Genomic DNA, 26,240 nt, shown 5'->3' with positions numbered 1-26,240 from the left:
TAGGTATTTACATATATTTAAGACATACTGAGTAAAAAAAGCAGGCTACCAAAAAGAATAACTATGATGCAATATGTATGTATGTATGTATGTATGTGTACGCACACATGCAGAGAGATGAGGGGACAAAGTGTAAGGTTGCAATGAAAAGCATGAGCTCTGCTGGGTGTGATGGCAAAGTAAGCGCATGCCTGTAATCTCAGCAATTTGGAGGCTGAGGCAGGAGGATCACCAAGTTCAAGGCCAGCCTCAGCAACTTAGCAAGACCCTATCTCAAAATAAAAAATAAATAGGGGGCTGGAGATGTAGTTCAGCAATAGAGCACCTCTGAGTTTGGTCCCCCAGTAACTAACACACACACAGCCAGCATGAGGTCCAGTGTTCAACAGGTCTAGGTTTGGATTTCTGCTCTCCTACTTACTAGGTATAAAATCTTGAAAGTGGTATCAACCAGTATCTTCTTCTGTAAATGGGGTTAAAAACAACACCTAGTGGGGCCTGGGGATATATGGTAGAGTGCTTACCCTGCATGCACAAGGCCCTGGGTTCAATCTCCAGCAACATTAAAAAAAAAAAAAAAACAATACCTATGCTAGGTGCAGTGGCACATGTCTGTAATCCAGTGGCTTGGGAGGCTGAGGCAGGAGGATCACAGATTCAAAGCCAGCCTCAGCAACTTAGCAAGGCCCTAGGCAACTCAGTGAGACCCTGTCTCTAAATAAAATATAAAAAAGGGCTGGGGGTGTGGCCCAGTGGGTAAGTACCCCTGAGTTCAATCTACCCCCGCCCTATACCAACAAAACAAAACAGCACCTACTTTAAAGAACTGTTCTAGGAACTACATAAACCAATAAATGTTAAACACGGCCTAGTGCACACTGCATAAAAACACCCAGAAAGGGGCTGGGGCTCAGCGGTAGCACACTTGCCTGGCATGTGTGAGGCCTTGAGTTCGATCCTCAGCACCACATAAAAATAAATAAATAAATAAAGGTATTGTGTCCAACTACAACTAAAAAATAAATATTTAAAAAAAAAACACCCAGAAAATGCAAGTAATATTGATCTCTGGGTAGTGAGTTTGAAGTGATTTTTATGCTTTCTTTGGACTTTTTTGATGGCGTATTATTTTGTTTATTATAGCTCTAAGGCTTGTGTGTGTGTGTGATGCTGGGGATTGAACCCAGGGCCTTGTGCATGCGAGGCAAGCACTCTACCAACTGACCTATATCCCCAGCCCTTATTTTGTTTATTATAATTAAGGTGAGGAAACACACTAAGCATACATGACTGGGTTCAATACACACACACACACACACAAATTAAACAGATTAAAATAATTCAAGCTGTACAGAGGAATATAGAGTGAATAAGTACCTTTTCCCCCTACCCCTAGGGGAGATACCTTTTTTAAAAAAATTTTTTTAGTTGTAGATGAACACCTTTATTTTATTTATTTGTTTGTTTGTTTATTTATTTATGGTGCTGAGGATTGAACCCAGTGCCTCACGCGTGCTAGGAAAGCTCTCCACCACTGATCCACAACCCCAGACCCTAGATACTTGATGCATATGCAAAGATTAATGTATCAGCATGGCTCCCTTATTTCCTTATGAAGAAAAAAATAACTCAGATAAAGTGCACTATATACCATCCTACGCCTTACTATATAGATCTCAGAGAAGCCCCTCTTCTTAAAAAAAAAAAAAAGCTGGGTAAATGCCATGGTATGGTTGTCCTCTGTTAGGGGACCTTCAGGTTGGTTCTTGTCTTTTGCTGCTTCAGGGACTATCCTGACATACAGTTTTAGGACAGGTGAAGTGTGTTGTCAAGATACATTTCTCAAGGTAAAAATGCTAGGCGTGCGCCTTTTTGACAGAAGGCACCATCTTGCCTCTTCCTCAGACCGCCCCACTTGTGGCTCTTCAACAGTGTACCCATTCCCTGAGTGACCTTGACAGACAGACCTTGTTCTGAACACCCACTAAGATATGAGTGGAAGAGCATTCCGGCCAAACATTCTGGTTTTCCATGTTTCTGGGAAAGAAATGAAGTTATTTTTCTGCTAAAAATTTACACCGCAAGAAACTTAAATCAGCTAGGTGTGGTGGTGCATGCCTATGTTACCAGCTGAGGCAGGAGGATCTCAATTTCTTTCTTTTTTTTTTTTTTTGTGATGCTAGGGATTGAACCCAGGGCCTTGTGCATGTGAGGCAAGCACTCTACAAACTGAGCTATATCCACAGCCCCAGGAAGATCTCAATTTCAAAGCCAGACTTTTTTTGTGGGGTGGGGGGTAACCTGGGATTGAACCTAGGAGCATTTTACCACTGAGCCTCATCCCCAGCCCCATTTGGTATTTTATTTAGAGACAGGGTCTCACTGAGTTGCTTAGCACCTCACTTTTTTTTTTTTTTTTACATTTATATTACTTATTCTTATGTGGTGCCAGGGATCGAACTCAGTGCCTCATGCATGCTAGGCAAGTGCTCTGCCACTGAATCACAACTCTGGCCCCTAGCACCTCACTTTTGCTAAAACCGACTTTGAACTTGTGATCCTCCTGCCTCAGCCTCCAGAGCTGCTGGGATTACAGACATGCTCCACCGAGCCCAGCTTTAAAGCCAGACTTAGCAACTTAGTGAGACCCTGTCTCAAAAAATTAAAAAGGGCTGAGGATGTGGCTCAGTGGTAAAGCACCCCTGAGTTCAATCCCTAGTACCAAAAAAAGGGGGCACATAATTAATGTGATGCATGGCTCTTATTTAGGGCCCATTTTTGGATTGATCTTGATTCAAATAAATTACAAAAAATATACAATATAATCAAGATTTGAATACTGGGTAGTGAATGATGTTAAGGAATTAATTATTTTTTGAGTTCCTGATTTACTTAGAGCCTTATAGTTACACATAGTAGTTGAGTTCATCTTAATAAACTCATATGCACATGGAATTCTATTTCAGTTCATGAATCATGAAACCCCATTTTCCCACTCATCTTCCCCCCACCTGACCCTGTGTTCCCTCTTCTATTCTACTAGACTTCCTTTCGTTCTTCTATAATTTACCTTTAGGGATTAATCAATGTTATTTATTTATTTATTTTGTACTAGAAATTGAACCCAGGGTGCTTTACCACTGAGCTAAATCCCCAGCCCATTTTTCTTTTATTTTTTTGATTGAATCCAGGGCCTTGTGCATGCAAGGCAAGCACTCTACCAACTGAGCTATATCCCTAGCCCCCAGCCCATTTTTATTGTTTGCTTGTTGGTTGATTTTGAGACAGGTTCTCACTAAATTGAGGGCCTTGCTAAGCTGCTGAGGCTAGCTTTGAACTTGCAGTCCTCCTGCCTTAGCCTCCCAAATTGCTGGGATTAAAGGTATTTGCCACAGCACCTTGCCTTATTGTTTTGTTTTAGGTTTCATTTGTTTGTTTTTTGCAGTACTGGGCATTGAACCCAAGGCCACATGCATGCTGGGTACACGTCTATCACTGAGCCATACCCCCAATCTTCATTGTTACTTTTTGAATTGTGAAAATAGTTCATTTATTTAATTACTGGGGATTGAACCCAGGGGTGCCTAGCCACTGAGCCACATCCCCAGCCCTTTTTATTTTTTGAGGCAGAGTCTCCCTAAGTTGTTTAGGGTCTCACTAAGTTGCTAAGATTGGCCTTGAACTTGTCATCCTCCTGCCTCAACCTCTAAAACCACTGGGATTACAGGTGTGTATCACTGCGCAGGCCAAGTAGTTTTATTTTTTTTAAAAAAAATTCTTATTTTTTTAAAAATTTCTTGTTAGTTGTAGATGAACACAATATCTTTATTTTTATGTATTTATGTATTTTAATGTGGTGAGGTGATTGAACCCAGGGCCTCACACATGCAAGGCAAGCGCTCTACCACTGAGTTACAACCCCAGCCCGAAGGTTCTTATCTTTTAAGAGATAAATAAATCACTTTCAAATAAAGTTATATGCTGTCTACAATTTGTTTCAAAATAATCAGGGGTGGAGTGAAATGGGAGGTTACAGGGGAAAGAGGGCTGTGATGTGCCGAGCAGGGAAACAGGCTCATGGCTCACTATGCTACTCTACTTTTCTGTACGCTGGAGGAATTACCCTCTGACTAATGGATTTTCATTTAAAATTATTTTTTAATTATAGTTTTAAAAATCCCACATAAGCCAAGCATGGTGACATGTGCCTGCAGCTCCTGCACTCAGGAGGCTGAGGAAGGTGGACTGCTTGAGCCCAGAAGCTTGAAGCCAACCTGGCCAACACACCAAGGCCCCATCACACACACACACACAAAATATATATATATATATATATATATATATATATATATATATATATATATATATATATATGAAGATAAACTTAGGTCTGGGGTTGTGGCTCAGCGGTAGAGTGCTCGCCTAGCACATGTGAGGCCCTGGGTTCAATCCTCAGCAACACATAAAAATAAATAAAATAAAGGTATTGTGTCCAACTACAACTAAAAAAAAAAAAATATATATATATATATATATATATATATATATATATATATATATAAAAGATAAACTTAGGGGCTGGGGTTGTGGCTCAGAGATAGAGCACTTGCCTAGCATGCTTGAGGTGCTGGGTTCGAGCCTCAAAAATAAAGATACTGTGCCCACCTATAACTAAAAAATAAATATTAAAAAAAAGAGGATAAACTTAGGATAGGGATGTAGTAGCTCTGTGGTAGAACGGCTGCCTAACATGTGTAAGGCCCTGGGTTCAATTTCCAGAATCACAATCAATCAGTAAAAGATTTTTGTTGTTGTTTTGAGATGGGGGTCTCACTATGCTGCCCGGGCTAGTCTTGAACTCCTGAGCTCAAGTGATCTCCCCCCATCAGACTCCTGAGTAGCTGAGGCTATAGGACATGCCACTGCACCTGGCCTCCGTATGAATATAATAAACAGTATCCAAGTGTATACTTAAAAATGAGAAGAGGGTAGCTGGGCAGGTGGCTCATCCCTAGAACCCCAGCTGCTGGGGATGTTGACGTGAGAGAACCATTTGAGCCCAGGAGTTCAAGACTAGTCTGGGCAACATGGTTAAACACACACAAATATACAGACATACATTCACATTGTTGTATACCAGATCTCTAGAACTTTTCACCTTTAAAATTAAAACTTCATCCCTATGAAACAACCCCCCATTCCCTCTCCCTGCAGCCCCTGGTAACAACACTATTTCCACAATTTTGACTATTACTCTGGATGCCTCGTATAAGTGGAATCATACAGTATTTGTCCTTTTTTTTCTTCCTTCAGGACAGGGGATTGAACCCGGGGGTGCTGTTCCACTGAGCCACATTCCAGTCCTTTTGTTTTTTTAAGATATATTTTTAGTTGTAGTTGGACACAGTACCTTTATTTTATTTATTTATTTTTATGTGGTGCTGAGAATGGAAACCAGGGCCTCATGCGTGAAAGGCAAGCTATCACTGAGTACAACCCCAGCCCTCCAGTCCTTTTTATTTCCTATTTTGAGACAGGGTCTCCCAAACTGCCAACCCAGGCATCCCTCCTGCCTCAGCCTCCCATTTGTCCTTTTGTGACTGGCTTATTTCACTCAGCATAACATCCTCAAGGTCCCTCTATGTTGTAATATGTGGCTGGATTTCTTTCTTTTTAAGGCTGGATATTCCTTTATGTGTATCACCACATTCTCTTTGTTCCATTCATCTGTCTGAACATCTGGGCTGCTGGATATTCCTTTATGTGTATCACCACATTCTCTTTGTTCCATTCATCTGTCTGAACATCTGGGCTGCCTCCGCCTCTTAGCTCTTGTGAATAATGCTGCAGTAAAAAGGGTGTGTACTCTGTGGTTTTTCATTTTAATGAGGCTGCCCCTGGCTGGGCGGAGAGCTAAGGCAAAATCTACAATGGGAAGGTGGCCCAAAGAGTAAAAAAGAGATTCAGACACACTGCCATTGAAACCCAGCTCTCCTGTTCCTAACTCTGAGACTCCATGCAAGCTCCACTCCCTTCTAAGCTACTTCCTGGTGTGCAGACTGGGAACAACACTGAGAGCTGAGTAAGACAAGCACCAGGGTCTGACCCACCGGAGGAACTTTCTGCCCTGACCCAAATGGCAGGGAAAAAAACAACTGAGGCTGGGACAGGTAAATCGCCTGGGCCCAAAGTTAATCAGCTACAAAGAAGCCAAAACCAGGGGCCAGCATCCAAAGTCCATGGTCTTTTCTCCACAACAGCATGTCCCTAAGTGTCTGTCATCTGACTGTCCCTTCCAAATTTCTGCCATATCTTTTTTTTTTTTTCCTCCCCTGACCCCAAGTTCTAGGGATTGGATCCAGAGACTCATATATGCTAGACAAGCACTCGCTCTACCACTGAACTACATCCCCAGCACTTTTTGTTTTTTATTTTGAGACGGGGTCTCACTAAATTGCTGAGGCTGGCCCTGAACTTGTAATCCTCCTCCCTCAGCCTCCCAAATTGCTGGGATTACAGCATCGGCCACCAATCTGGCCCCAGCACTTTTATTAACTTTATTTTATAGAGACAGGGACTCACTAAATTGCCCAGGCTGGCCTGGAATTCATGATCTGCCTATCTCAGCCTCCTGAGTAGTTGGGATTACACATGTGTACCATGGTGCCAGACCTGTACTAGTCTTCAGGATTTCTTTTCTTTTTTTAAATTTTTTTTTAGCTATACATGGACACAATATCTTTACTTTGTTTATTTATTTTTATATGGTGCTGAGAATTGAACCCAGGGTCTCTCACGTAGGAGGCAAGCGCTCTACCACCTTGCCACAACCCCAGCCCTTCTTTTCTTTTTTAAAAGAAACAGTATCATTACCATGAATGAATTAGTACCACTTATACATAGAAGCTAATTGTGAAAATAAACTTAAGCACACACATCAATGTTACTAAAGTCTAGCTAACTAATGTAGCTTCCCTAAGACCTGGGTTAAAAAGGAGGTTTGATGCTGGATGCGGTGGCATACACCTGTAATCCCAGCAGTGCAGGAGGCTGAGACAGGAGGATCAGGAGGATCTCAAGTTCAAAACCAACCTCAGCAAAAGTGAGGTGCTAAGCAACTCAGTGAGAACTGTCTCTAAATAAAATACAAAATAGGGCTGGGGGTGTGGCTCAGTGGCTGAGTTCAATCCCCGGTACCAAAAATAAATAAATAAAAAGGAAGCTTAGCAAGTATTAAGAAATAGGCAGGACTGGGGCTGTGGCTCAGCCTAGTATGGGTGAGACACTGGGTTCGATCCCCAGCACCAGTAGAAAATAATCAAATAAAATAAAGGTTTAAAAAAAAAAGAAATAGGCTGCCAGGGCTGGGGGTGCAGCTCTCTGTGAGCACTTGCCCTGCATGCAGCAGGCCCTGTATTCCCTCACCAGCACAGCAAAAAACTTTAATGATTAAGGGATCTAATTTAAAGAAATCATCAGAAATAGAGAAAGTTTTACACAAACTTGATGATTAAAAATATAACCATGATTAAAATGTTCCCTGTAGTGTTATTTATAGTATTTAAATATTGAAAATTGTCTGACAACAAAACAGGGGAATAGATAAGAACTGTACACCTATGAGAGAACTATATTTAGGAATATATTTGTATATGTGCAATAAAAAGGTAAGAGTGATTACTGCTGGGTAGTGGGACTTCAGGTGAATAATCTTATTTATATTATTTTATTTATTTATTTTTGCAGTACTGGGGATAGAACCCACAGGTGCTTTACCACCTATACTACATTGCCAGGTATTTTCTATCTTGGTCCAGGGCCTCACTAAATCGCCCAGGCTGGCCTTGTATTTGTGATCCTCCTGCCTCAGGCTTCAGAGTCAGCTGGGATTACAGGCATGTGTCACCATGCCTGGCTGAATCTTTTTTTTTTTTTTTTTTTGAGAGAGAGAGAGAGAGAGAGAGAGAGAATTTTAATATTTTTTTATTTTTTAGTTATCGGCGGACACAACACCTTTCTTTGTATGTGGTGCTGAGGATCGAACCCGGTGAGCCAGGTAAGCACACTATGCTTTAGCCACATCCCCAGCCCCTGGCTGAATCTTATTACTTCGATCTTTTCAGGATTTTCCTCACCTTTCCTCAATGGAATAATAATTACTACTTTATAAAGAAGGAAAAATTCTATTTTAGAAAAGTCAATAATTGAGGAACTAACGAAGGGAAAATAATGGACACAGTTCTTAGGCTAGAATCTAACACCTTATTGCAGATCTTGCAAAACCAGGATCTGCTTCCACCACATACTACCTTTCTGCGGTTATCTTAAGTAACTTAAGCTGACATTTTACCTTGTTGGGTGGAATCTTTTATGATTTACTAGCTAGATTTTTTGCTTAGGTTCTTAAAATGTGTTATAAAAGTAACGATCTCTGCAATTCACGAAGCTGCGGGAGATCATTCTATAAGCTTTTAGTTTCCATTTAATTTATGTCAAACACAAAAGCCCAAGCAAGCCTTTCCTGAAACCACTACTGAAGGTGACATGAAGGACCCAGGATGGGTAAGAGCGTGTTCATGGTCCAATCCCCCAAATCTCCGACAATTCCTAAATTCACTTGGACCCGCTTCCATTCATATGCTATGTTCACCTTGTGAGAAAATGCAATAACTGCAAATATCTTGCCAAAATGTTGAAAATAAAACCACACCCCCAGGCCATTATCACTGGTTCACTCTTCAATGCAAATTATGCTTTAAATAAATCAGCATACTAAAGACAGATCTGCCAGTGTGTGAAGAGCTCAATGTCCACAATCAGTGTGACACAGTGAGGAGGCACAATGTGTCACCCCACTGTGAGCCTTAAACAAGAACACTCCAAGCTGCAGTGCAGATGTGTGATGCTGATAAGACGAGCAGCGTGTAACATCCCCTGAAGGCCAAGAAATATGCTCAAAGAGCCTCACCAAGGGACAAGAAAATACCAACTCAAGGCTCAATCTTTTAGGCGGGGCTGGAAGGGCCTTGCAAAGGACTACCCCCATGTCACTATTTTTGTATTTATAAACACAGAGATAGAAACAGATATTGAGGTCCAGAGAGGTTGAGTTATTTGCTCCAAGGCACACACCAAGTGGCAGAATTGCTACTAGAATCCCACCTCTATCCAGGTCCTATTGCCTTTTTCAAGCAATGTCTTCTGTGGATGGACAGGCTTTGACCAAGAAATCTTTTGAAGCTCTGGAGAGATAAGAGATGTTGAAAGGAAAACAATGAGCCCTTAGGGTAAAGAGGAAAAACTGAGGCAGTGTGAGATCGAATCTTTTACAATCAGCAGCAGGTATTCTAGGACTTTGCGGTCCTCTTCTCACCCTTGTGGACTTAATCACCAGAATCAAGAACCCATTTAAGGCTGACTCAGAATAAAAGCTCACTGGTTCCCGCCTGGAGTAAGACCACTATCAAGTGTGAGAAGTGGCCCATCTTACCAAGTTGGCTAACTGTGGCCTCTTAGTCAAGTCATTGACACCCATCTTTACGCTAAAATAGTGCAAGGGTTTTCCCCTTGCTTTCCTCATATGTTCTTTGAAGTCATTTTTGCATCAGCACTTAAAATTAGTCACAACATCAGGATGTGTCACCGCCCACGTGAAAAACAGGTGGGGATGGTGGGGTGTAGCTCAGAGGTAGAGTGCAGGCTCAGCACACACGAGGCCCTGGGTTCAATCCCTATACCAAAAAAGAAAGAAAAATAGATGAACAAATAAGTGGTAGAAAGAGAAATGAACTTGGAGTCCGTGGACTTGGGGGAGTTATTTGACCTCTCTGTGTCTCTAGTTTCCTCTTCTGGAAAGTGGGATGAATGGTACTTGGGTTACAGGGCTGCTGTAAGGACTGAAGGCGCCAACATCTGTGGAACAATGCCGGGTTAAATAAATGTTAGTGACTCACATTACTTTATTGTTATTATCACTGGCAAATTCTAGTTTTCCATCTGACTACCTAGCTAATGTTAACATGCACAGGAAAACATCTGGAGATTTCGGTAAAGATAGGCAGACCTGTTTTTGTTAGAACTAGGCCTAGATTGATTGATTTTCTTTTTTTAGTATCAGAGATTGAACCCAGGGGCACTTAACCACCAAGCCACATCCCCAGCCCTTTTTATTTAGAGACAGGGTCTCAATGAGTTGCTTAGGGTCTCCCTAAGTTGTTGAAGCTGGCTTTAAACTCACAATCCTCCTGTCTCACCTTCCGAACTGATGGGATTACAGGCATGTGCCACCGTGCCCAGCTTTAGATTCTGCATTTCCATTAAGGTTCCAGAGACATGGGTACCCCTGACACACAGAACACACTCTGAGCAACAAGTATCTATCTAACCCAGCACCTACAGGTGCTTAATATTATTGACAAACGGGAATGACTTTTCTGCATTTCGATGTTCTCATCTGTACATGGGACAATACACACTGCACATGATCTCGACTGACTGCAAACAAAGCTATATGAGTGGCAGTGGTCAGACTACAGATCTCACCATTCACAGTGTTCAGTTTACAACACCAACACGCCAAATTTACAAGTACGATTATTGAAATATATAAAAGTGAGGCTTGAATTCTCTTACTCAGGACAGATACTCCATTCAAGGATCCTCTAGGAATACTGGCAGAACACAACAGTTTTTCAAAGATTTCCAAATCAGAAGCCCTGAAACTTTAGAATCACCATTCCGTGGCCAGGGAAGATCCACTTTGGCAGGGAGGGTATGGCCATTCGAGGCGCTGGGAGTGAAACCTGCTAGTGATCCTACCCTGCTTCCCAGAGCTGGCAAGCCTCCTTCCAGCCTCCAGTAGCCAAGAATGGAGTCAGGGCAGCGATGCCAACAGCATGAAACAGATGGGCACCGCCCTGGCAAAGTCCACGCCTGCCACTCCACAAGCTGGCAAAGAGCCAGATTGGGAGAAAAGCAGAGCTGATGAGTGGCCAAGGTGAAGACTTAGGTCTGATGTGCCTGGCTCTCTTTCCCAGCCAAAGCTGGGATTTCTTGCCCCACAGATTCTGAGGTATGACATTCACAGCTGGTGCCTCTCCTCTGGAGAATTCAGAGGGAACACAGCCAGTCCTTCCTCAGGGCACCTCCCCAAAAAGTTCTACGGTCATTTTAGAGGCAGATGGTACCTCCAACATCTACCTAATTGCTCAGACCAAAGACCCAGGAGTCATATGAAATTCCTCTCACCTCCTCCCCCATCCTGCTAAAAACATACCCCTTCATCCTCCTTTTCCACCTCCACTGCCACCATCACCTCACACCTAGCCTCCCGACTAGTCTCCTGGCTGCCACTCCAATGCCCTCCAAAATTCACCAGACACATAGAGGCCAGGGTTTTTTGTTTGTGGTGCTGAGCATACAAGGCAGGGCACCAGGCATCCCATACACACTCTCTACTGCTCAGTTACACCCCAGCCCTCAGATTTTTTTTTTTTTTTTTGGTGTATATGTGTGTGTGTGTGTGTGTGTGGCACTGGAGAGCGAGCCCAGTGGCACTCTACCACTGAGCTACATCCCCAGCACTTTTTATTTTATTTTGAGATGGTCTCTCTAAGTTGTTGAGGCTGGCCTCAAACTTGCGATCCTCCTGCCTCAGCCTCCTAAATCATCAGGATTACAGATCTGGACCACCACATGCAGCCACAGGGAATTAAAAAAACAAAAAATCAACAACAAAAAAACCTAGATTATGTCACTCACCGTCCCAAAGGCCATCACTCATCCCCACTGTTTTCAGAAGAAAATCCAACTCCTTACTCCAGCCTACAAACAAGGTCCTATATAACCTGAGACACCCCCACCATCATCCACCATCTCTCTTCTCTCGCCTGGACTCACCCACTGCAGCCACTCTGGCCTGAGCAGTTCCTGGAACTGACCAAGTCTGTTCTCACCTCCGAGCCTTTTCCCTGGCTGTTCCTTCTGGCACATCTTCAAATGGCTGGCCCCTTCCTGGGAGCAAATCCCAGCAAAAAATGTCACTGCCTTACCCAATTAAAGTAGCAGTGTCCCCAGTCCCCCGGAGAAGGCAATTTCTATGCCATCACCACCTCTTGTATTGTTTCAGAGCACTTATTCCTACTCCAATGACCTTGTTCATTGGCTGGTTTATTTCTCCGTTTGCTGCCACTAGAATGTAGGCTGCACACAAAAAAGGACCCCTCTACCTCTCTACCATCATGTCCCCAAGCTCCCATAGGGCTGGCACATGCCAGGTGACACTGAATGTGGAATGAAGCCGAGGGAGCAGCATGGCTAGTGCGCTAGACTCCACATGAAGGGGCCACTCCCTAGCTGCATGGCTTCTTTGGGTATTTTTAATATGCTTTCAGTTATTGGTGGACACAATACCTTTGTTTTATTTCTGTGTGGTGCTGAGGATCAAACCCAGTGCCTCACACGTGCTAGGCAAGGGCTCGGCCACGGAGCCCCAGCCCCAGCCCCTACATGGCTTCTCTTACTCGGCTTCCTTGACTGTATCATGGAGATCTTAGTCTGCACCTCATCTTCCTTGAAGTTGGTTTCTTCTTGTGGTACGGGGAAAAAGCCTGGGACCTTGCGCATGCTAGGCAAGTGCTCCATCACTGAGCTACATCCCCAGTCCTTCTTATTTTTGGGTGTTGCTAAGTTGCCCAAACTGGCCTCGAACTTGCCATTCTCCTGCCTCAGCCTCCAGAGTGGCTAGGATTATGCATGTGCCACACCAGCATAAAGGGTTACTGATAAAACCAAATAAGTAACAGCACATTTAATAAATTTTTTTAAATATTTTTTTAGTTGTTGATAGACCTTTATTCTATTATTTATACATGGTACTGAGAATCGACCTGGTGCCTCACACATGCCAGGCAAGTGTGCTACCACAGAGCCTCAGCCTCAGATCAAGGCACATTTAACTTTTTAAAATCATTAGGCACTGGAGAGAAAGCACTGTATTGGTTAAAGATCTAAGAGAAGGCTCTTTTCCAGGGACCAATTAATTAGTGGATGAAAAGGCGCAGGGAGGAACCCGAGGTTTCTCCCCCAGCCCCCTAACAGAAGTCTCTGGACACAATAGAAGAGATGTGAATCTCCGACTTCACTCTGTAATTGGAACAAACACAATATTCCTAAATTCATTTAAAGAAGTCAAATCATGCAAATGCCAGTAAGCTGTAAACTACGCTTTGGGTTCCTTGAAGGATATGGAGATGGAATGTCCTCCATGTCTCTGGCACAGAGGGATTTAATAAACATTTACTGAATTTAGGTGTCAAGCTACCAATCCTGGCATCCTCCCATCAGCCTTCCCTGTTCTCTGCAATCCATTCTGGTGATGAAGGGCCGGTCTTGGGACAACCCTGTAATAACACCGACATACATAATGCAGTGATGACTACTGTTTCATGTTTGCAATGACCTTGAGAGACTGACAGACCTGGCATTATCATCACATACTTTAATCATTCACCAATTATAAATAGAATATAAAGTACAGTACTAGGGCCATGTTAAACCCAAATAATGACAGTTAACAATGACCACACATGCAGGCACTTTACATGGATTAGGCTCAAATAAATCTTCTCAATAGTCTTGCATTCTTATCCTCATTTTGCCATTGAGGAAACTATACCACAAACTGTGAAGTCAACTGCTCAATGGTACAGGGGAAAACTGTGATTTTAACCCAGGCAGCCTGAGGGCAGGTTTTTCTTTTTGTACTGGGGATTGATCTCAGGGATGCTCAACAACTGAGCCACATTCCTAACCCCTTTTTGAATATTTTATTTAGAGATGGGATCTTGCAGAGTTGCTTAGGGACTTACTAAGTTGCTGAGACTGGCTATGAACTCGTGATCCTCCTGCCTCAGCCTCCTGAGCCCCTGGGATTACAGTGTGCACCAACGTTAAAAGGCGGGAGTCGGGGCTAGGGAATATAGCTCAGCTGGTAGAGTGCTTGCCTGGCATGCACAAGGCCCTGGGTTCGATCCCCACACAGAAAAAATAAATAAATAAATAAATAAAAAGCCAGGCCTGAAGGCAGCTTTTAACCACAACTAAACAGCAGTCCTCTAAGGGCCTTCAGGATCATCTAGCTGACTGCTACCATGTTAAAGAGGAGGAGACTAAGGAGCATAGTTTAACCTTCCAGCTCTTTTTTGGATGGTATCTACTTAAATAAAGCTTTATGTAAAATCTTATTTTCATGCCATTGGAAGAAAAGCCTGTAGCGAAAGCAATTAGAAATGACAAAAGAATATACCCTTGTGGCCTTGTAACAGCTACAGTTAAGTTCTTCTTCTTTTTTAAGTTGTTGATGGACCTTTATTTCATTTATTTATTTATTTGTGGTGCTAAAAATGGAACCCAGTACCTCACGTGCTAGGCAAGCGCTCTACCACTGAGTCACAACCCCAGCCCATACAGTTAAGTTCTTAACAGTTAAGAAAGCAGAGGATAAAATACAGGATTTAGCCAGGTACAGTAGTGCCCAGCTATAATCCCAGTTAGTTGTAAGGCTAAGGCTGGAAAATCTCAAATTCGAGATCTGCCTCAGCAACACCCTGTTCTCAACATAAAATAATAAAAAGGCTGGGGATGTGGCTTAGTACTTAACTGCCCCTGGGTTCAATCCCCAATATCATAAATAAATAAATTATTTTAATTAAATAAAAAGGGCCAGGGATATAGCTCAGAGATAAGAGTGCTTGCCTACCATGTATGAGGTCCTGAGATCACTCCCCAGTAAAACACACACACACACACACACACACAAAGGATTTACCTGGAAACATGTGGGGCTCCCTCACATAATAGGCATAAGATTCTTAGACATGTTATTTGAATTTCTTTTTCTTTCTTTCTTTTTTTGGTACTAGGGCTGGACTCAGGGCTGCTTTTCCACCAAGATACATGCCCAGCACTTGTTTATTTTGAGACAGGGTCTCACTAAATTGCTTAGGCCTTGCTAATTTGCAGAGGCTGGCCTCAAACTTGTAATCCTCCTGCCTCAGGCTCCTGACTTGCTAGAATTCCATGCATGTACTACTGCAGCCAACTCTCATTTGATTTTCTCAACCACATTTCTAACCTGCAAAATGGGGATGACATCACCAAATACTTGACAGTCTATGTAAAGATTAAGTGAGATAATATATCTGAAATGCTCTTTTTAATTATATACTTACAGATAATTATTACTGTTTTAAGTATTTCCCCAAAGATAGATATATATATATATATATCTATATATATATATATATCTCACAACATTTTCTTCTAAAATGACCAAAAAGGCACAAGTAGAAAATAAGACCATAACACAAACCATCTATAAGAACTTCATGTCACTACTTGCAGAAGTCAACTACCTTCTGGTGCTCTAAGCAGAACGGAGAAGTAAAACTGGGGCTGGGAGGATGTCAACAGTAGTAGGAATACCTACCTACATGAGCTGGCACAGGGCAGGCCTAAATCCTACCTGTCGCAAAGTGCACTTCCCATGTGCACGCTGGCTGACATACCTGTCTCACTGGATTTCCACAGCAGTCCAACATCCCATTTTGGAGATAAGGAAAAGAAGGCTCACGGAGGTTACCTTGCCCAAGGCCACGGTTACTAAGTGTAGTCTCAAATTCAAGATACTCAGACTTCAAACAGGACTCTTGGCCCCACACTAGGGCGCCCTAAGAATTCTCGCTCTTCCCACTTAGGGCACTTTCACGAATGCGTCTCATCTTAGTTAACTGAGCACGGTGTTAGGAACCCATTAGACAAACAAGTCAACGGAGGCCAGAGCAGGGAAAGGACTTGCCCAAGGTCACACAGCGAGCCAGGGACAGCGCCCAGGTGGTCCCCCAGGCTCTTGCTCCCTAGTCATCCTTCCGAGACGGGCCCCTGACCACCGGCCCAGGCCCTCCTGCGGGACTGTGACCCTGGGCGGCCAAGTCTGGTGGGTCGGGCTGCGACCCCGCCTAGGGGAGGAGCGAGGACGCCAGGACCGCCGGAGGATGCCCGGAGGCAGGGCAGAGGATGCTCAGGCTCGCGGGGCAGCACAGCCGGGCGCGGGCGCCGTGTCCGCCGCCAGGCGGCCGCAGGGATCGGCCCGGCGGACACCGGGCCCCTCCGGACTCACCTGCGGCCCGAGCCGACAGCGGGCGGCGGCGGCGGCGGCGGCGGCGGCGGCGACAGCGGCAAATCCCGGGCTCAGCCATTCCCCACTGCCCCGGATGGGGAGAGACCGCGGCCGCTCACTTCCTTAGCAACCCGGCTCGGCGACCCACTTCCTTAGCAACCGGTGTCAATTTCAATAACTTTATTGGGACACGCGCAAGGCCAGGGAAAGCCTGCTGGCCGGGCGGGGCGGGCCGGGCCGGGCCGGGGTCTGGGCGGTGCCTCGCGGCGCCCGCGTTTCCTCAGCCCCGGGAGCCGGAGCGGCTCGGCGCCGGGTGGCCGGTCAGTCAGCCGGCGTCCTGCACCCGGCCTGGGGTCTGAAAGACGGAATGCACTGCACTGCCTGGGTCTCGCCATGCCGTTCCTGCCGCCTCTGCACCTTTCCTGGAGCGCTGGGACCTGAATGATCCGACTTGTGTCTCAGATTGCCCATGAGCAGCTTCCTCCACCCTTCACTCCTCACATCCAGCATTCCCAGGTCCCTTCGTCTCACTCTCAACATATCTTCTATTTCTCCATCTTCAGTGGCGCCGCTCCAAGCAAGGCCAGGCACTGTCATCTGTAGCCTACCTGCTCCTATTCCTCCTGCCCCGCCAAACCATTTTCCACGATGTGCTAGAATAATGCTGCTAAAAGCTAAACTGATCATAGCAACTCCCGGATTAATATCCTTTAGTGGAGTCTCACCACTAATTTTTTTTCTTGGGGGGGGGGTTGAACAGGGGGAGCTTTACCACGGAGCTACAGAACTACATCCTTAGTCCTTTTTTTTTTTTTTACTTTTTTAAATTTTGAGTCAGGGTCTCACTAAGTTGGTGAGGCTGGCCTCGAACTTGCAATCCTCCAGTCCTGATCAGCCTCCTGAGTTGCTGGAATTTCAGGCACGTGCCTCTGTGCCTGGCACCTGTTGTTTTAATATAGTACCAGTATATTAGTATATAGTACCAGTGGAGATGTAGTCTCAAACTCGAGACACTCAGACTTGTGAGTTTCCATTCCTGTGATACCTACGGATGGTATCTATCCGTGAGGAGTTCTGCTTCCTCGCATGTTGAAGTTTGAAGGAGTGTAGGCAAGCACATAAAGCAGGGGTTATTTAAAAAGGGGTACCATAGATTTCTCCAGGGAGTTAGAAGGGGGCCATAGCTGGTATCCTGGTATCCCAAGAAGCGAGGTGAGGTCTTCTGCTCTTTTTGTAAATCCTAGGCTTCCTTTGTTCTAATGACACCTTAACAACCTTATAGCTTCCTGTAGGGAGATTACCTTGGCAACAGGTTGGTGCTGGGGCAGGTTCTTGATAACGGTGGAGGAAGGGCTCTGAAGGAATTAACATTTCAATCTTTCAGGGGACAGTCTCCAACTTCCCGGATTCACTCAAAATTGGCCTCCTGGATCTGCCCTGACTCGATTTACCTATCTATGCTGACTGCCTGTCTAATTCTGGCTTCACCTGGATTTTCCTTCTCACACCTTACCTGCTTTTCCATTCAACCTGGATGGTGGGGCATTTATTACTCAGAGAAGAGTTGCTTCAGCAAGAAAAAAAATAGAGAAAGGACTTTCTAGATTCCTAAGTCTGGATGGGGATGAAGAAGTCTTGAAAAGTGAGAGCAGGGCTTCCAAACCTTCCAGTTCTGAAGATTCGCTCCATTTGTTAAAGAGAAGAAATGGTGAGAGTTTAATAGTGGGAAAGACACCAGTGAGAAGTGGACAAGGGGACCCAATCTGGAAAGATCAGGTGGACCAGAGCGGAGACCCTTCCCTCTGCTTCCCCTAGAGAAACTCCACCCTATAAATGAGGTCTAATTCCAGTGAGCATCTCATGTCATTTCACCAGAAACTATAGAAACCAACCCAGACTAATGGTAGAAGAAAACGAATTTATTAGCGGGGCAATGGGAAGTCCACAAAACTACCAGGAAGTTCCTGATGCACTCCCTATAGGATTGACAAATGGCAGATGTTTTGGTTCCTGTGCCAGGGAAAATCACCAAGTTTTTTTTCTTCTCTGACATTCTAGAGCAGTGCTGACCTGTCCTGGTTTCTAGAAGTAGCCAGGAAGGACAGAGTTCAGGTCATGTGGGACCACATGGTATTAGGCCGGTCCCTTGGGTTCACCAGATGCCCCAGCTTTCACCAAGTTCAGGTCATTTGACCATGGACAGTGTCTCAGCACTGCCCCGCAACATGAACACAACCTCCCCACATTCAAAGATGAGTTGAGCCCGTCCACATGCCCATCTGCTTGCAGTAGAAGCTGTAAAGGCAAATATCTGACCCTTTGAGCTTCTAGCTAGGAGGGAAATTCTGCCTTCCAGGCACAAACAAGGATTCCCCAAACACAGGAAGGAGGTTTTGCTGCTGGGCAGGAAAAAGCCATCCCATTTTAACCAGTTTTCTGTCCCCTTTGCCAAGGAGCTCAGTCAGTCCTGCACCTCATAGTTACTCAGGGAGGACCCTCTCTTCCAAAAAGCAAGCATGTCACCAGTGACCTAGCAGGACAGCCCAAATCCCCTGTGATAAAGGAGGACCACTGGATACCTAGAGATTGGGAGGCAGTGGGTGGGGGGGGGAATGGGAAGGAACCTATTGGCACTGATTGAAGCCCAAACCAGGAGAAACGCATAACGCAGACCAAAAACCCCTGATGGCTTTACTCTGACCTTGCTTACAGAAAGGAACTCCTGATGGACTCCCTATAGAGCTGACCAATGACATGGATTGGCTTCCCAGGCAAGGGTAAAGTCACTAGGCTTCCTCCTTCTCTGACATTCTAGAAGTGCTGCCACTCAACAAATCTTTCTACCATGATGGTGTCTGCTAGACACCAGTCACATGTGGCTATTGAGCATTTGAAATGAGACTACTGCTACTGAGGAACTGAATTCTGTTTACTTAATTTAATTAATTCATGTTTAAATCATCACCTGTGGCTAGTGACAACCATATTGGAGACCACAGCTCTGGGCTATGAAAAATGACAAAGAGGAACTGTCAGGTCCAAAGAGACTTGGGTTTGAATCCCAGTTCCATGCCTCACCAGCTAGCCGAGTGACCCACTCACTGTAAGTTACTGACCTCATTAGACTCAGTTTTCTCATCTGTGAAATGGAGCTATAAATGCTACTATTCAGGTTTATCATGAGGATTAAATAAGATACAGCCTGGGACAATGCCTGCCACCTAATATGTGTCCCACAAATGGGAGATTTCTTTCTTTCCTTTATTGGACGGGGCCGTGGTGTCCTCCAGGGAAATAATAATTGCGAATGTGAGGAGTCCTTCTGGTGAGAGCGTTCAGGCTTCTTGGAAATTTAATAGTATTGGGGGAAGAGAACTGAAAGGGGCTGTGTAAAAAAGACTGCAAAAGGAATTATTTATTAGAATACAAGGAGGTATCCCAGAGCCCCTTTCAGGAAGAAACAAGATGCTGTATTTGGATGGAGGCCAAGCACCTGAGACACACTTGATGGTCTTGCTTGGCTGCATGCCCAGGTTCCGTATGGATGAGACTCAGGGACCTGAGGGAGGCTCCCGGCTGGGAACTGAGCTAATGGTTTCTAAATTCACATCTTTGATGTTTCTGAAGAAAGCCAGACAAGAGTTGGCTGCTAATTGCTTCCTTCCCAAGCACTTAAGGGCTATGTGACCTTGGGCAAGTTAGTTCACCTCTCAGACCTCATTTCCCTATTTGCCCCTTTGCAGGGTGGCGGTGAGGATTTGTCCAAGGAATGAGTGTGAAAAACTGTCCCAGGTGTAGAGCATGTTAATGGCGAGGGATGAGAGAGCAGTGACATTAAAATCTTAGAGCCAGAAGGAGGCCGTAGAAGAACTGGGACTTGTACCTGAGTCTCTGGACTGGGTTTCAGGTTAACTTGTTTGGATCCTCTGTGACTGGCCCACAGCAGCACACAGCACACTTATTATAAAACATACATTATCATCATTTTTTTTTAAAGAAAGAGGAGAGAGAGAGAGAGAGAATTTTTTTTTTAATATTTATTTTTCAGTTCTCGGCAGACACATCTTTGTTTGTATGTGGTGCTGAGGATCGAACCCGGGCCGCACGCATGGCAGGCGAACGCGCTACCGCTTGAGCCACATCCCCAGCCCCATATTATCATCATTCACGTCTCAAATTCACAGATTTTTTTCAAAGCATAAATCAGTGTTGGCAAGGATAGACAGAAGAGTGTTTTTATCCCACTGATGATGGAGTGAGAAACTGCACAAATTGTATGGAAAATTATCATGATGATTAATAAGCATTTGAGTCAGCCCATTCCACATCTAGGAACAGATTTTGAGGAAACAGGGAAATATGCTCGAAGATGTAGGCGCATGCATATTCATCCCGGTTTTGTTTACAACAGGGAAATATTATGTCCAACGTTAGGGAATGGATAGCTGAGTTGAAATGTTGGTGAGGGGAAACACCATATCGTCATGGAAAATGCTGTTTTTTGCCAGGTATGGTGGCACATGCCTATAATCTCAGCAGCTCTGGAGACAGACAGGATGATTCCAAGTTCACAGCCAGCCTTAGCCACTGAGGTCCTAAGAAATCTCGGGAGACTCTGTCACACACACAAAGAGTGTGGAGGGGGAGCTGTGGATGCGGATGTAGCCCACTGGTAAAGCACCTCTGGGTTCAATCCCCAGTATGTAGGGGAAGGGGAAGGGGGAAAAAAAGAAACGCTTTTGGAGAGCATTCAATAATATGGGTAAGTATTCCTGAAAAGCCCCATTTTACAGAAGAGAATTGAGCCTCCCATTATCCAGTGAAAAGGTCTCAGAGCCAAATTCAAACCTGTTCTAACTCAACTTCAGAGCCTGTGACTTTGGCCTTTTTGGAATTCACAAACTGATTGTGAGCAGCATCTACCCACAGTTGCGTTTTATTTGCCCTTCCCAGTGTTACAAAATTGAGACTGAATAAAAACCAGGAGATGTCCCATAAAAATTAGGATTTTCAGCTTCTCTTGAAAAGCCCAGATCTAAAGACCTGGCTACATTCCACCAATGTCCCCACTCGAAAATAATTGGCTGGAGGGTAACAATAGCACCCCTTACACTTTATAGAGTAAAGGATTGCACATTTGCTCACCCCACCCCAGCACCAACCCCCGCCAAACCTGCCTCATTCCCTCTCCTTGCCTGTCTGGCCCTTGGATACATTTGAGTTTGTGGATCTGGGGTCTGTACATTCCAATGGCCAGACATGCCTTACTGAACAAACAGGCTGGCAGAGTCGTTGGAGAGGGATTCAAAAGCCAGTTGGGGAAGTGGATCACATAACATAGGTAATTCCTTCCATTCCTACAAAGGCAAATACTTATTGAAGACTTTGCAGCCTATATTTTTAATAACTAACTTCCCCTCTGGTCTCATCTTACTGTTTCAACTTTTTCTTTCCCATCACCTTGGTTTCTTGATGTATTTATAGATTTTAAATCATATTATTATACTGTGTGAATTCTTGCAGACTTCCTCAGTTCTTTTTGGAGTTAGGCCTGGGAAAAAAGTAAATCTATATGTTAATATTTGCTTTAAGGGCTTGGTTTTTAGGTACTGAAAAGAAACAACAACAAAAAATAATAGCCAGGCGCAGTTGCACACTCTTGTAATTTCAGCAACTCTGGAGGCTGAGGCAGGAGGATTACAAGTTCAAAGCCAACCTCAGCAATTTAGCAAGGTCCTAAGCTACTTAGCAAGACCCTGTCTCAAGGTACAAAATAAAAAGGAAGGGCTGGACATCATGGTTTATAGCATTATAATTCACAGTAGCTAAACTGTCAATCAACCTAGATGTCCTTCAATAGATGAGTGGATAAAGAAACGGTGGTATATTACACAATGGAATATTACTCAGCAATAAAAGAGGATAAAATTATGGCATTTGCAGGTAAATGGATGGAGTTAAGAGAATATCATGCTAAGCAAAGTAAGCCAATCCCCCAAAATGAAAGGCTGAATGTTTTCTCTGATAAGTGGATGCTGATCCATAATGGGGGGAATGGGACGAGTGGAGGAATTTTGGTTTGACCAAAGGGGACAGAGGGGTGGGGAGGGGGCATGGGGATAGGAAAGACAGTGGAATGAGACATTATTACCCTAAGTACATGTATGATTGCATGAATGGTGTGACCCTACTTTGTGTACAACCAGAGAAGTGAAAATTCGTGCTCCATTGTGTACAATGAATTGAAGAGCATTCTGCTGTCCTGTGCAACTGATTAGAACAAATAAATAAATAATGAATTTTTTTTTTTTAAAGGAAGGGTTGGGGATGTAGTCAGTGATAGAGTGTCCCTGGGTTCAATGCTAAGTACTTTTTTAAAAATTGTAAATTGCAACTGACAAGTTGTCTCAATTTCCCTACAATGCTCAGGCTCAAGGAGAAAAGGACAGAAGGAATAAGAGTGTGGATGCAGCACTATGAGTGGGTTCCCAGCTGCTCCCCATCCGCCATCTTAGGAAAAGCAACCTCCAAATGTCATCTCCAACTCTTAAAATAGATTTTTAGATTCTATAACTAACCGAGGCAGGTTATTTTATTTTATTTATTTATTTTTTGTACTGGGGACTGAACTCAGGGGTATTTGACCACTAAACCACATCTCCAGCCCTACTTTTTTTAATATTTATTTTTTAGTTGTAGCTGGACATAATACCTTTATTTTATTTATTTTTTATGTGGTGCTGAGGTTCAAACCCAGGGCCTTGCACTTGCTAGGCAAGGGCTCTACTGCTGAGCCACAACCCCAACCCAACCCCTATTTTTGTATTTTATTAGAGACAGGGTCTCACTGAGTTGCCTATAGCCTCACTCAGTTGCTGGGGCTGACTTTGAACTTGAGATCCTCCTGCCTCAGTCACTGGGACTACAGGCCTGCCCGGCTAACTGAGGCAGTTTAAAAATAAAAATACCTACAGATTCCTTGACATCCCTTGGAGGCAGAATGTCTTTTTTTTCCTTGAATCTTTTCTTTCTTTCTTTCTTTCTTTTTTAGTTGTAGATGGACACAATACTTTTTATTTATTTATTCTTCTATGGTACTGAGGATTGCACCCAGTGCCTCAGGCGCTAAGCAACTGAGACCGTGTCTCTGAATAAAATACAAAATAGGGTTGGGGACATAGTTCAGCGGTTGAGTGCCCCTGAGTTCAATCCCCAGTACCAAAAAAAAAAAAAAAGAAAAAGAAGAATAGAGTATGGTAGAATTGACAATATGACTTCCAAGTTTGGGTAAAAAAGACATAGGTCTGGCATGGCACAGTGGCACATGCCTGTAATCCAATTGACTCAGGAAGCTGAGGGAGGAGGATTGCAAGTTTGAGGCCAGCCTTACCTACTTAGCAAGACTCCATCTCAAAAAATAAAAAGGGGAGCTGGGGATATAGCTCAGTTGGTAGAGTGCTTGCTTTGCATGCACAAGGCCCTGGGTTCGATCCCCAGCACCACATACACAAAAATAAATAAATAGACAGACAGAGACAGAGAGAGAGCTGGGTGCAGTGGCTGTAATCCCAGTGGCTCGGGAGGCTGAGACAGGAGAATTGTGAGTTCAAAGCCAGACTCAGCAACGGCAATGAGACTTAGCAACTCAGTGAGACTCTATCTCTAAATAAAATACAAAATAAGGCTGAAGATGTAGCTCAGTGGTCAAGTGCCCTGAATTTAATCCTCGGTACCCCCCCCAAAAAAAATAAAAATAAAATAAAAAGGGCTGGAGATGTAGATCAGTGGTAGAGTGCCCTGGGTTCAACCCCTAGTACTAGGCAAGGAGGTCAGGGACATGGGGAGGAGACACACAGCACTGTCTGGTTTTTCTGGAATATTCTCTCTCCAGATGACTCCTCCTGGAATACTTCCTGTTGGAACTTAGCAACCATCCTGTGAGGGGACCCAAGCTACACTGAGGCCATTTGTAGTGTTCTAGTCAAAGGCCCTCACTAGGGGCTGGGGATGTGGCTCAAGCGGTAGCGCGCTCGCCTGGCATGCGTGTGGCCCGGTTTCGATCCTCGGCACCACATACAAACAAAGATGTTGTGTTCCCCGAAAACTAAAAAATAAATATTAAAAATTCTCTCTCTCTCTCTCTCTAAAAAAAAAAAAAAAAAAAAGAGGAGAATGCTGAATGTTTCATTAAAAAAAAAAAAAAAGGCCCTCGCTAAGCCCCATATTTTAGTCATGCTGTGTCCTGCACAATTTTCTGACCCACCAAATCTATGAGCAGAATATAAGCCTTGTTTCTGCCAATAAGTTTGGGGTGGTTTGCTATCTAGCAACAAAATGTCAGAATAGCAACCCAAGAACACAATGTTATTGCAAATGATTTAAACCATAAGGAAAAACAGTGTAAAAGTGGTAGGTTCCCTTTCAAAAGATGCCTACTGGACTAGGGCTATGGCTCAGTTGGTAGAGTGCTTGCCTCACATGCACAAGGCCCTGGGTTTAATCCCCAGCACCACAAAAAAAAAACAACAAAAAAACGAATGAAGAAAATATACGTGCCATTCCATCTCCCTCTCCAGGATGATAATATAACAGTGTCCTTCCAGATCATTTTCTATATTTTTACATATGTATGTATAATAGAAACATGTAGGTTTTGTGTTTCTTTTTTATTTAAATGAGAATGTCTCAGTGATCTATTTAAATTTACAGAAGAACTTGAATTTGGTAATACATTAACATGTGTGATAGCCAGCTCTAAGTTGGCCCTCAGTGACCTCCCTCTTGTATCCAAATCCTTGTATGGTCCCTTGTCACACTAAACCAGCATTGGCCTACATGATCACATGTAGAAACAATGCATGGCAGAAATAATGCTATATGCCACTCCTGAGACTAGATTATAGAAGACACCCCAGCTCCCATCTTGGTCTCTTGCTCTCTATTATATCCCTTGTTGTAGGAGAAATCAGTGCTACATTGAGAGAAGTGCCACGGACAGGCCCATATTGAGGATAACAGAGGTCTCTGGCTAATCAGGTAGTTTGGAACCAAGACCTCCAGCCAACAGCCACTCAAATGTGTCATCTTAGAAGTAGATCCTACTGCACCAGTGAAGCCTTTAGATGACCCCTGTCCTGGATGACATTTTTACTATAAGCTCATGAAAGACCTGAGCCAGAGATGCCCAGAAAAGCTGATTCCAGATTCCTTACCTTCAAAAAACTGTGTAATAAATATTTGGTGTCCTTGATGCTGAGTTTGGGGTTGATTTATTGGCAACAATAGATAAAAATAATACACATAATTCAAAAAAAGAGATATAGCCAGTTGGGCATGATGGTGCACACCTATAATCCCAGTGACTTGGAAGGCTGAGGCAGGAGGAATGCAAGTTCAAGGCCAGCCTTGGCAATGTAGCAAGACCCTCAACAACTTAGCAAGACCCTATCTCAAAACAAAAAACTAAAAGGGCTGGGGATGTGGCTCAGTGGTTAAGTGCCCCTGGGTTCAATCCCTGGTAACAAAAAAGAAAAAAAGGATATCTAAAGCTCTCTGTCACTCCTACATCTAAACACCTGGTCCCCTATCCTCTCCTAGGTCTTCCACCTCATTGTCAGTAAGCTCTGGGGAAATATGATTATCCTGGGTATAGAAGCTGACACCCATCCCAAGCCCTTCCCACAGCTCCATGAGAAGCTGTAGCAGTGTGCCACTCCCTTCAGCAAGCTGTCACATCAGGCCCTGATTCCTCATAGATGCCACCCACCTTTCCCTGCCAGGGCCTTAGACACCCACATGAATCCCTACATCCCGTCTCACATCTGCGGGTGGGGCTTCCCCTCCTCACTCACTGGTGGAAAACATGATGTGACTTTTTTCTTCAGCTCACAGAAACCAGAGATCAACACTCACCTCCCAGCATCTAGTCCCAGTCACCAATCTCACTGGCTTGTCTCTTGTGGACACTTGACCTTCATCATGACTACCTAAGCCCAGTACCCTTTGCTGGACTTCCCCAAGGGTGAGTCAGATTTTCATCATCATAACAAAGACCTGAGATAAA

The 26,240-nt window shown here is 44.1% G+C and overlaps 1 protein-coding gene across 2 annotated transcripts in view; it reads right to left on the bottom strand.

Moving 5' to 3' along the window:
• The window catches only part of Kif3b (kinesin family member 3B), a 41,305-nt gene extending 25,011 nt beyond the window's left edge, over positions 1 to 16,294 (bottom strand). The window contains exon 1 of one of the 2 annotated variants that reach the window (XM_046433625.2): positions 16,178 to 16,294. The gene's annotated coding sequence lies outside the window, so the exon portion shown is untranslated. Of the gene's footprint in view, positions 1 to 15,566; positions 15,992 to 16,177 lie in introns of those variants that run through there. The other variant, XM_046433626.2, reaches the window with a different exon arrangement.
• Between the last annotated feature and the right edge of the window lie 9,946 nt (positions 16,295 to 26,240).

The sequence above is a fragment of the Marmota monax genome, unplaced genomic scaffold (assembly GCF_021218885.2).
Source record: "Marmota monax isolate L192 unplaced genomic scaffold, Marmota_monax_Labrador192_F-V1.1 WCK01_AAM20220418_F8-fsc00014, whole genome shotgun sequence".
Lineage (NCBI taxonomy): Eukaryota > Metazoa > Chordata > Mammalia > Rodentia > Sciuridae > Marmota > Marmota monax.
The sequence above is the reverse complement of the archived record's forward strand: the minus strand, read 5'-3'. Positions and strand labels throughout refer to the sequence as shown.